The 11,282-nt window shown below is 52.6% G+C and overlaps 1 long non-coding RNA gene across 1 annotated transcript in view; it reads right to left on the minus strand.

Moving 5' to 3' along the window:
- LOC106993835 (uncharacterized) overlaps nt 1–7,279 on the minus strand; it is a 112,151-nt gene extending 104,872 nt beyond the window's left edge. Inside the window, exon 1 of the long non-coding RNA XR_013404944.1 lies at nt 6,925–7,279. This is a non-coding gene — a long non-coding RNA (uncharacterized LOC106993835). The remainder of the gene's footprint in view (nt 1–6,924) is intronic.
- Nucleotides 7,280–11,282: the final 4,003 nt, after the last annotated feature.

Raw genomic sequence — 11,282 nt, forward strand, 5'->3', positions numbered from 1 at the left:
ATTCTGCCAGCCCGCAGCCTCCCACCCTACACCTGCAGGCCCCACAGGCTCCCCGCGGCTCAGCCTGGTTTCAGCAGTAGTATTTGCTCCATCCACACCACAGGAACCAGGCTCTTGACCAACTGCAGCTTTTGTATGCACACAGGACTGCGTAGCCTGGTGGTGGTCACCACCCAGGCCTCATGCTCAGCACTTTCACACATTACATACCCTCTGGACTAGGTTTTATTTACCCATGTTGCAGATGAGACACGCAATCCAAAGAGTTAAGTAACCAACCCAGGTTCACACATTTTCTTTCCTTTCCTTCTCTATTTGCCCTGTAGCCAAGATGACTGAAGTACCAACTCCCTGTGGTTGCTTTCACCAAGCTGGTGAGACTCAGCCTGCATTACAGCCAGCGGTGGCTCACGCCAGGACAGCAACCTCCTCCCCTTAGAGAATCATGAGAGCCAACAAGCAGAGGAGGCTGCGCAGGGCAGCTCCGGCAAACACCGAGGAGTCCTCGATACCGATGACTGCAGCCCAGTCCTCAATCACATCACTGGAGGTACTTAAAAGATGCCCGCAGGCTGGGAGGGAAAGAGGAAGCTGTCCTTCTGCTGAAGGGAAGCACAGCCCGACACAGCTTCAGTGTCAGTGGTACATGTTGCTGGACAAACCGTGGCAGATTCTTCCTGGAGAAGTTCCAGGCTTGAGAATGTGCTGCAGTCTGTGGCTTCTTCAGGTCTATACTTTCCTGGAGCTTCATAATTAATGCAACCCCGAAGGGGATCCCTCTTCATGGAGCGGTGTTCAGGTTGTTCACTCTCATGCCTGCTCACCTGGGGCTGTGGTCACTTGCAGCCTGGGGTCATTAGCGTCCTTTTCTCAAGATGGTTTTTACTGTCTGGAGCATAGGAGCTCTAGTATCTCTATATGGTGGGTTCCCCAACACCCACCCCAGGGCCAGCCTGGAGTGGATACACAGCACAATTTTGTTTTTTAATTGAGATGGGATTTCACTCTGTCGCCCAAGCTGGAGTGCAGTGGTGCGATCTTGGCTCACTGCAACCTCCATCTCCTGGGTTCAAGTTATTCTCCTGCCTCAGCCTCCCGAGTAGCTGGGACTACAGGCATGCACCACCACACCCGGCTAATTTTTGCATTTTTAGTAGAAACGGGGTTTCACCATATTGGCCAGTCTGGTCTCAAACTCTTGACCTCAAGTGGTCTGCCCGCCTTGGCCTCCCAAAATGCTGGACTTACAGGCATGAGCCACCATGCCCAGTACCACAATACAATTATTGTATTACTGAGTCTTAAAAGGCTGGAAAACAGGGGGCCCCCTATGGGCTGACATTCTAATTATTCTTTTTATGATCCCTTCACAGATTGTCATAATGGACCCCAAATTCACTCTTGTTCACCCACAAGCATGCATTTACTTGCAATTTGAATAGACTTACGTGCAAAGATAAAAGGAAAATGACTTTCTTTTTTAGCAGCACTCACTTAGTTCCATCTCTGAAACTAACAGTCACTTTGTAAGTTTTGACTATAAAAGTAGAAGAGACCATTGCCTGTCCATGGAGGAGACACTCAGGCAACTTAGCAGGGCATCTGGGTGCAGCTGTCACAGGGGCGCTGGACACTCCAGGAGGTGCGAAAGGTCATCCCTGGAGTTACATGCACACCCCAGAGGCCCTGGCCTCGAGATGCCCACAAGAAGCTGGTAAGGAAACACAAATGTGCATCCTCCCCGGCCTCAGCATGGCGGAGCAGACAGAAGCGGATGGAAGGGCTCCCAGGCTGGTCCATGTGAACCACAACCAGGATAAAGGCCCAAATCAGGAGGCGGCAAACAACAGCCACTGGCGAAATCCAGCCCTCGGCCTGAGTGTGTGTGGCCAATCAGCTAAGAATGGTTGTTACAGCTTTTTAAATTTTTTTAGGGAATATGCAACAGGGACTATCTGGTCAGCTGGTTGGCAAAGACAACTATTTTTTATCTGGCCCTTTATAAAAAAGATTTGCTGATCCCTGGTCTACGGCATGAATGTGTCCCCGTGAAGAGCAATCCCTCGAGCCTCCCATCTCCCGGGGCTGTCTTCTTCTCTCTTCAAATTGGCAACCCAAATATGGCATGCCACCCACTAAACAAAACTCCTCTCAGCATCCTCCCACAAGGACAGTCACATGTTCCAGACTTTTGCAGAACATTTAGAGGCCACAGGACAGCACCTTGCACGTCCCAGTCACACTAAGAGTTGGCCAGCAGGCACCTGTTCCTAAAAGCCCTCCGCCGCTGCCTGGCCACAGAAACATGCTGGTCATCTGCACTCCACGCCGCCTCTTCAGCTCGCAGGCCCCTCTTGCCTTTCTCATGCCTAACACGGGATGTTCCACAAGTGGAAGAAGTTAGCTCTTCGCCTCACAGTTTTACTTTTGAAACCATCTTTCCTCAACCAAAATAGCACCTGGGGTTGTTTTGCAAAACAAAACAGTTTTCAGCCTCTGCTGACTGTAAAAAATAACTTCCTCCTGCCACTGTATAATCTACCCCTAAAGCCACCCCAACATCACAAATGCACAAGGAAAAGCTAAAAGGTTTGGCCATCAAATACGGACAAGAGCTCTCTAGCCTATAGAACCATAGCTGCCCCAAAGCCCCTTCCAGCTGGCCGTGGGGGAGGCGTGGCCACAGTCCGGCAGGTCTGGCCCCCAGGCCTGGAGGATGGAGTCTTTTCCATATGGCCAACAGCAGATGCACCCAGGTTCCCCTGCCCATCACAAGAGACAAGGCGTAAACCGTAATGCTAATGTATTTGTTTATGCGGGGTGTGTGTGGCGGGTGAGGTACAGGCTCCAAAATGACAGGTTCTACCTGTTTTCTGTCCTGAGCAAAGACAGGTGTGGGGGAGAGAGAGAGAATACACATTCTCTTTTTCTTTTTACTCGGAAACTAATTCCTCAGGATGGTCTCATGATGCTGTTTCCGCCATTACCCCCACCCTGTTTCAGAGCAGGGCTGCCTTCTGCCCTCCCCTCTTGGGGGCCAGGAATGGGTTTTAGAGCAATGCAGGAGATGGGCAGTTCAGGGCAGCTTTGGATGCCTCAGGTCCCACAGGAGCAAATGAACCCTGGACTTCTTGAAGCCATCACAGCTGGGCAGCACCTGCTTCTCCAACATACCAGCCACCACTCCCCAATTCCCCATGCCTCAGCCACGTGGGCCAACATTCCTTTCCACTGAAGGCACCTGCGAGACTGCAGGGACCACCAGCCACAATCCCCGGCCCTCCTCCTCCTGCCCCGTCACCCCCAGCCCCAGGCTCAGGCGGACGCCCTTCAGACCACCACGCTCAGCTGCCCGCCAGCGAGAGTGCAGGCCGGCCCCCTTGCCCATCTCGCTCACACCATTGTCCCTGCGGGGGGTACTGCAGGGCTTCCGTGGAAGCAGCTCCATTTTTGCATAGCCACAGGGCTCGACTCACCAGGCCCCTGATGCCCGGCTGTGTCCAGCCGCGGGGAAGTCTCCTGGGAAGGGGCCTTTGAGTGGTTTAGACACAGGTGCGCTGTGGGCCAGCGGGCGGCCCCGGGAGCCAGCGGAGGTCAGACATTTGTCCTTCCAGACGCAGATCCTGTGAGGTAGAACACGGTACCAAGATGCAGTGTGGACCCCGCGACAACCATTGGGGTACCCAGGCTCCCAGAGAACACATGCCACGCGACAGTGTTTGTACCACGGAGGGCGCTGCAAACAGCTGACACCTGGCAGAGCTCCAGAACTGCGGCCGGGGCATTTTGCTTCTGAAAACACCACCCTCCTGTATCCTCTGTTCACACAATTCCCTCCGCCCCAGGGCTCCCCTCCCGCTGCAGCGGCTGCATCCTGCACACCCCTTTGCACTCCTCTCTCATACCAGGACACTGGGGGGCAGTCATCCGACACCACACAACTCCGTCCTCTGCTCCAGCTTCCTCCGCTCAGCGGAGAACAGCTCCCTTATCTGATGGTTCCAGGACGCTCTGTGGCAACATTGAGTGTAAAGCAAAGAAGGTCATCGGGTGCTGCAGCCTGCACACCAGCTCGGTCCTGGGCCAGCCACCGGGCAGGGGGAGAGAATCTCTGCAGCTCCTAGGTGGCAGGGTGCACAAATCACAGCCTTTCCTTAGCCCTGTGAGCTGAGAGAGCAAAGTCACAGAGAGACTGTTTTAAGTGGATTTAGGGAAACACCCCTGACACACATACACACGCACACGCACATGCACACACACGCACACATACACACGCACACACATGCACACACACGCGCACACGCACACACACGCACACACACACACGCACACACATGCGCACACACACAGCTTTATTTCCTTGTCATTCCTCTCATTCTCTTAATAACCCCTGATATGCTTCCAGGAATACTTCCTCTCTCAGCAAAGGAAACGTGTATGGCTTCTATGTCATAAGATGATTGGGCGTTAGGCAGATGAAGTTGAAGGCCTACAGCACTGGGGTAAACCTCCCCTAGGCAGCAGCGGGCATTGGAACAGTGCTCATCAGAGCTTGAGATTCTTCGTCGTTCTCACTACAGCATTTTAATTAACTGGAAACAATACCTCAAGGCACTATTGCAGTACCTTTGGACTGAAACATTAATAAACAGAGAAAATTTGCTTACAGAATGGCAAGTTAAAGGAAATGGAAGCCGACTAATAAATAAATGAGCCAAAGTTCAAAGGCTGCAGGATGACTCACACGTGCCGGCCTCGCAGCCAGGACTTTCAAAAACAAGGGGGCGGAGGACGAATTCCACAAGAAGGGCTGTTAACGTCCACGAGGCTGACCCAGGCTGGGACTTCCTGGAAACTCCGAGGAGAGGAACTGCCCACAGAGCTAAGACTCTGGACTGGCACAAGAAATGGCACAGCGCCTGTGCTGCACGTTTGCAGGTGACCTGCTTTTCTGAAGGCAGAAGCGACACTGAAGGTGGTCAGCTCGAGTCACCAGGCAACCCGGTATGATTCTCAGTTCAGGGTCCACCTCTAGAAGCCTAAGCTGGTTGTGTGGAAGAGAAACCAGAGTCCTGCTGAGGCTGGACGAGTTTCTTCACCATTATCGTGAACTATTTGCAGATTCGTGTCCAAATGAAAGACAGAAAGGAGGTCTGAGTGTTTTCATGTGCACGTGTATGGTGAGTGCGTATGTGGTATGTGCAAGTATGTGCACACACATGCGTGTGTGGTGTGTGACTGTGTTCATGTGTGCTAGTGCGTGTGAGTGTGCACGTGTGGTGTGTGTGCATGGTGTGTGAGTGGGTGTGAGTGTGCTTGTGTGCCTGTGAGTGAGTGCATGCTCAGTGTTTGTGTGCATGGTGTGTGAGTGGCTGTGTATGTACGTGTGTGCCTGTGAGTGGTGTGTGTGTGTGCATGGGTGGTGTGTTTAGGGTGTGTGTGCACACGCACATGCCTTCGTGCACATACACTTAGGACAACAGACCCACACCTGGGGGCTCCTGAGGGTTAGGGTTACAAAAAGTCATCTTTAACTGAAGAAAGTGTCATTTGAAGTGGGTTTATTTATGAGGGGAATGTCGAAAGCACGTAAGGAAAGGAGGTGTGTACGTGCACATAAGGATGCACACGGAGACAGACACGCATTGCTGGAGCAAGGCTTGTGAAGCCTTGTCGCTGTCGGGGAAGTTCAGACTGGTTTCATGTTTTGTTGAAAAACAGATGCTGCAAGTCCAGGCCTCACGCACAGTGTGACCAGATGGACTGGTGGAGGAGAGGGGCTGCCTCTGCTGCTGAAGCCAGATGGCCTCACTTGTCGGAGAGGCTTTCTGCCTCCTTTGCTTCCAACCTCTGTCTGCCGGAGTCTCAGCACTCCTGGTCAGTGGGGCCCCCAGCTCTGACCTGTGTAGGCCTTGTGGTGTCACCGTGCCCTTTTGAGCAGATAACCTCAGCTCCACTGGCCATGCTGGAGGGATGCGGTGAGCCTAAGAATTGGAGACTAGCTGGGGTAATAAAAGGATGGGGCCTTCCCAGTGCAGGGGCAGGGACCAGGGCCTACTCAGTCAGTCCTGTTACAGGACCCAGCGCAGGCCAGGTGTTTCAGGCCATTGCTCACACACGCTCATGCACACCCACATGCATACATACATGATGACACACACACACATTCATGCATTCACAACACACACACATGCATGCATTCACAACACACACATTCCAGTCCTCAGTGAGACCATCCCAGTCCCGCACCTCCCAACTGCAAGGCCTTCCACGTCATCCCATGCCTTGCCTTGCTGTCTGAGGGGAGGCCCCAGCCCCCCATCTTCTGCTTGCTCATTTACAAGGTGCCCCCACCACTGTCTTCAGGGACTCCAGACTGGGCCACTCATTGGCATTCTGGTGCCTATAAAGGCAGGCCGCCACTGCTCAGGGCACCACCGTTTTCAAGAGAAGGGACAGGCTGCTGGGGTCACACACCCCACCCCTCCCCACAGGGGCTTCCTGCCTGTGGTGCCAGCGTGCACACAGCCATTTCCTGGCCCCACTTCTTCTCCTCAGGACCAAAGCAGCATCCGCACTGCCCACTCCCCACGTGCTGTGGCAGCGCCTGCCCCGTGCGGCCGCTCTTGGGAAGTTGCTCCCAGTCAGAACAGATGGAGGTGGGGGTCCCTGCTCAGAAATATCAGGGCTTCTTGAACGTTCCACCTCATCCACAGCAAGTGCGCCTCAAAGCCGTCCCTCCCCTGTGATGAGTTCCTGCCTGAGGCTTGTCACAAAGCAAGATGCAGCAAGGACTGGGCTAAGCACCAGCCTGAAAATTTCACTCAGACCCCTCAAAATACTGGTAGGCCAGAGTCCGTGCTGCTAGGAATGCACGATCACTTAAAATTAAACAGTTTTATCTTTAGCGTGAAAACAGCATACCTGTAACGCCGACTGGAAGACCGGGAGATCTTTTTTGCCGGCGTGCTATTTCACCACAGAGCAGTCCTGCATATTCACACATCGTGTCGGCTCCCACTGCCGCCTTCCGTAGACTGAGTCGGCACTGAGTTACTCTAATCATGCCTCATTTCGCTTCTTCACTCAAAAACAAGAGCTAAGATCCTGCCGTCTGAACACTGCTGTTGAAGTTTCACCCGCTGACTTCCCTGTCTGTACTTGCTCTCTGGCACCCTCAGCCGGGCTCCCGGCTTGAAGGGGACTCCAGGCCAGCAATGGCCCAGAGCATAATTCTAGGCAGACCCTCCCCTTGAACCTCAGGCTCATGTACCCAAGGATCCCTCAAACCCTCCTCTGGATGTCAAACATGTCCTTACACCACCCACGCCCAACGTCAAACTCATGATTTCCACGGGTGCGAGAGGTCCCTTTCCTCCTCCTCCTTCTTTTTTGGCCAGGTCAGGTGATTTTGTTTGTTTGTTTGTCCGTGTGTTTGGGACCAAGTCTCCCTCTGTCACCCAGGATGACCTGGGCTGTCATCCAGGCAGTGACATGATCTCAACTCACTGCAACTCTTGGGCCTCCCGGGTTCAAGCGATTCTCCTTCCTCAGCCTCCCGAGTAGCTGAGACTACATGCTTGCACCACCATGCCCGGCTAATTTCCTTTATGTGTGTCTATTTTTTGGTAGAAACAGGATTTCCCCACGTTGGTCAGGCTGGTCTCGAACTCCTGAACTCAAGTGATCCACCCGACTCGGCATCCCAAAGTGCTGGGATTACAGGTGTAAACCTGTCAGGTGAGGTGACTTCTAGCAGTGCTCCCTTATCCAAAGTTTCGTTTTCTGGGTTCAGTTATTCACATTCAACTGTGGCCTAGAAATAATAAATCTGGAAAATTCCAGAGATAAACAATCCGTAAGTTTTAAATTGCACGCCATTGTGAGTGGCCTGGTGAATTCTCAGACAGTCCCTCTGTATCTCTGTATTCTACCTCCTTTTGTCCGGTATCTACAGCTGGAGACAACCCTGCCCGTGAGTCACCTAGTTGTGCCGTCTGGGTTATCAGAGTGACTGTTGTGTCATCACAGCTCTTGTGTTGAGTAACTCTATTTTTTTTTTCTTTTGAGACAGAGTTTTGCTCTTGCTGCCCAGGCTGGAGCACAATAACACGATCTCAGGTCACAGCAACCTCTGCCTCCCAGGTTCAAGTGATTCTCCTGCCTCAGCCTCCTGAGTAGCTGGGATCACAGGCACCCACCACCACACCTGGCTAATTTTTGTATTTTTAGTAGAGACAAGGTTTCACCATGTTGGCCAGGCTAGTCTCGAACTCCTGACCTCAGGTGATCTGCCCGCCTTGGCCTCCCAAAGTGCTGGCATTACAGGCATGAGCCACTGAGCCTGGCCCGAGTAACTTGACTAAATAATGGCCTCAAAGTGCGAAGTAGTGATACTATCTTATTGTTATAATTGTTCTGTCTTATTATTATTGTTGTTAATCTTTTACTGTACCTGATTTATAAATTAAACGTCTCCGTAGGTGTGTATGTATAGGAAAAAAACGTAGTGCAGACAGGGTTCAGTACTCTGTAGTTTCAGGCATCCCCTTTGGGGTCTTAGAATTTATCACCCAAGGATAAGGGGGGACTACTGTGTCTGTGTTTACTTTTTTGTTTTGAAACAGCTTTAGACTTATAGAAAGTTGCAAAAATAGTAGAGAGATTTCCTGCATGACCGTCAGTCAACTTCTCCTACCGTCGGCATCTTCCATACCATGGGGCAGTGATCAAAACCAAGAAACTAACTTCGGTAAGTACTATGAGCCAAACTCCAGACCTTACCCGAACCTCAGGTTGTCACACCGGTGTCCCGTGCTGCTCTGGGACCAGAGGGCCTGCAGTCACCCTCTCCTAGGCCTCCTTGTCCTGAACTGCTCCTGAGCCTGTCCTCAGCTGCTGTGCTTTGACTCTGGAAGAGAACTGGGCAGGATTTTGTAGCTTGTCCCTTCGTGTGTGTTTAGCTGATGATTTTCCTGAGTAGATGAGATTGTGGGGCAGAGAGACGGCTGGTTTTGCTCATTTTTCCTTTTGCTTCAGCCAGTTTCCTTTTCCTTCACGGCCCCACTACCTCACTTCCCCCACGGCCTCATTTCCTTTCCCTTCATGGCTGCACCACTGAGTTTGTCTCTATTTAACCATCGTGGACTGTATGTGCATTCATTTTGATTTTTAAATGATTGCATTGAAATACTATTGACCTTGATGACTGAGTTTCTTGCGCTCCCCCATGCCTCCATTAAACTTGACTCCCAAGGCCAGTGCCTCGCTCACCTTACCCGAATCCCAGAGCTGATTGGTCAAGGCAAGGCCCTGGCCAGCCTGGATGTAAGGGCAGGGGGCGGGCTCCCTGTTGCCTACAGTGGTGGGAGGGGATGTTGAAGGCCATGGCTGGAACAGTCCCTCACTCATCCCTTCCAGTTCTGCTTTCCATCACGTCCAAGGATGTGGCAGCTCCCCTGCGATTCTCTCCTGCCCACTTTCCTTTCTTGAAATGCAGAAACAGTGCACTAGGTACGAATGGCAAAGAGAAGCCTCCCCAGTGAGGCGCTAGCTAGCCCTGGGGCTGCCTCCCCTCAGCAGGCGCGGGCTTCCGGGACCCAGGATTAAAGTCCAATATGTACTCGGGTAGAAAGGAAGAAAACACAGCAGCAGGCGGCTGCTGGGACGTTTTGTCCTCCCATGGTTTCTCTGAGAACGTTCTGTCCTACATCCTTTCCATCCATGCTCTGCAGTTACGGGAACAATAAAAGAGGAATTAAAATCTGGAAGCCAAGTGTGCCTGGCTGCCAAAGGGGTTCCGCGTGGGAGAGGGGGGTGCGCGGCCCAACCGCCGCCGACTCCCGTGGCAGGACCGCACCGTCATCTGCAAACACCTGGGAAAAGCACGCGGGTGTTCTCCAGAGCCCCCCATCAGCTGCAAGAGCTGCTGCCCCTGCAGAGACATGACGCCAGCCTTCCACACGCTCCCACACCGAGTCCCACAGCTGCTGCTCCGAACCCCTCCTGCCCCTTTCTCTCTGGCTCCACTCCCAGCTCACCTTCCTCCCTTCCAGCCACGCCCCTGGTCATTCCTAACGCAATCACCTTCACTGCTTCTATCTCACCATTCTCCAGTCAGGTTGCAGTAGCCCCTTACAGGGCCTGGACCTAAGCAGGCAAACCTTCCTTAGAAGGCCAGAGAGCAAGAGAAGGCCGAGCACTGTGATCACTCACACTGCCTGCACACAGGAAGGGCCAGGCTCAGCTCAGGCCTGCACGCGCATGCACCCGCCTAGTCCTCGCCACAAGCCTCCTTTTTACAGGAGAGGAAACAGGCTCGGTGACCAATGAGAAGGGAAAGAAATTTCTAATCTGTGGAATGCGAGCCCCCTTTAATTATCAGGCCCAGAGAGGCACTGAAATATGTCCGTGTGTGACTGCAGTGACGCCTCACTCCCCCCTTGAGCTAAGTAATTACTTTTTGAAGTCTTGCAGTGTGTGCTCCAGACTGACTCCAAGGAGCCATAAAATGCCTTACGTAGGACACAGTAACTCATACCCCAGAGCTCAACCATGTACAGCCAATCACTAACCAATGTTACTTCTATAAACCTATGAGAATTCCTCAGGAACAACTTTGTAATGCTGCCACCCCCCCATCTCTGTCTTCTAAAACACACACACACACACACACACACACACACACGCATGTACTTGAGGCTCTCCTTTGTTTTCTGGTGCACTCCCCAAGGCAATTTGGAAGTGTGTCCCAGGCTGCAGCCCTCAACCATGGCCCAAAAACTCTCCAAATTAATTTGGCTGGAGTCTCTTTCTTTAGATGGACACCAGCATAGCGCATGCTCATGTCCCATATACCATGTATCACAGCATGAGCTGCACCCCAGAACCAGTTAAGAGCACTCTGCCTCCAGGACTGTGCTCTTAACCAGCGTGCACCCTCCCACTCTGAGCCACTCCAGTCATGTCAGCAGAGCCAGAGATGCCCAAGGTCCACAATGGAAATGCCAAGCAAGGCTGTCAGACTGAGCCATGGCATCGCTCTGAAGGGGAGCCAGGGATGCTGGGCAGAGCTGCTGGGCCAGGCCAAGAAGGAGTGGCGTGAGTGGGGAACCCCACTCCTGCCTCCTGCAAACCCACCCTCCTCAGTCTGCAACTTTAAGTTCTTTGTACAGCAAGTTCTTTTAGCAGGAACAAAGCCTTTTCTTTCCCAGCCCACCTTAGGATGAAAATGCAAATCCCGCAGCAGAGCCCTCCCCGAACTCTCCCTAAGCCAACAGCGT

Source organism: Macaca mulatta, chromosome 15, assembly GCF_049350105.2.
Source record: "Macaca mulatta isolate MMU2019108-1 chromosome 15, T2T-MMU8v2.0, whole genome shotgun sequence".
In the NCBI taxonomy this organism is placed as follows: Eukaryota; Metazoa; Chordata; class Mammalia; order Primates; family Cercopithecidae; genus Macaca; species Macaca mulatta.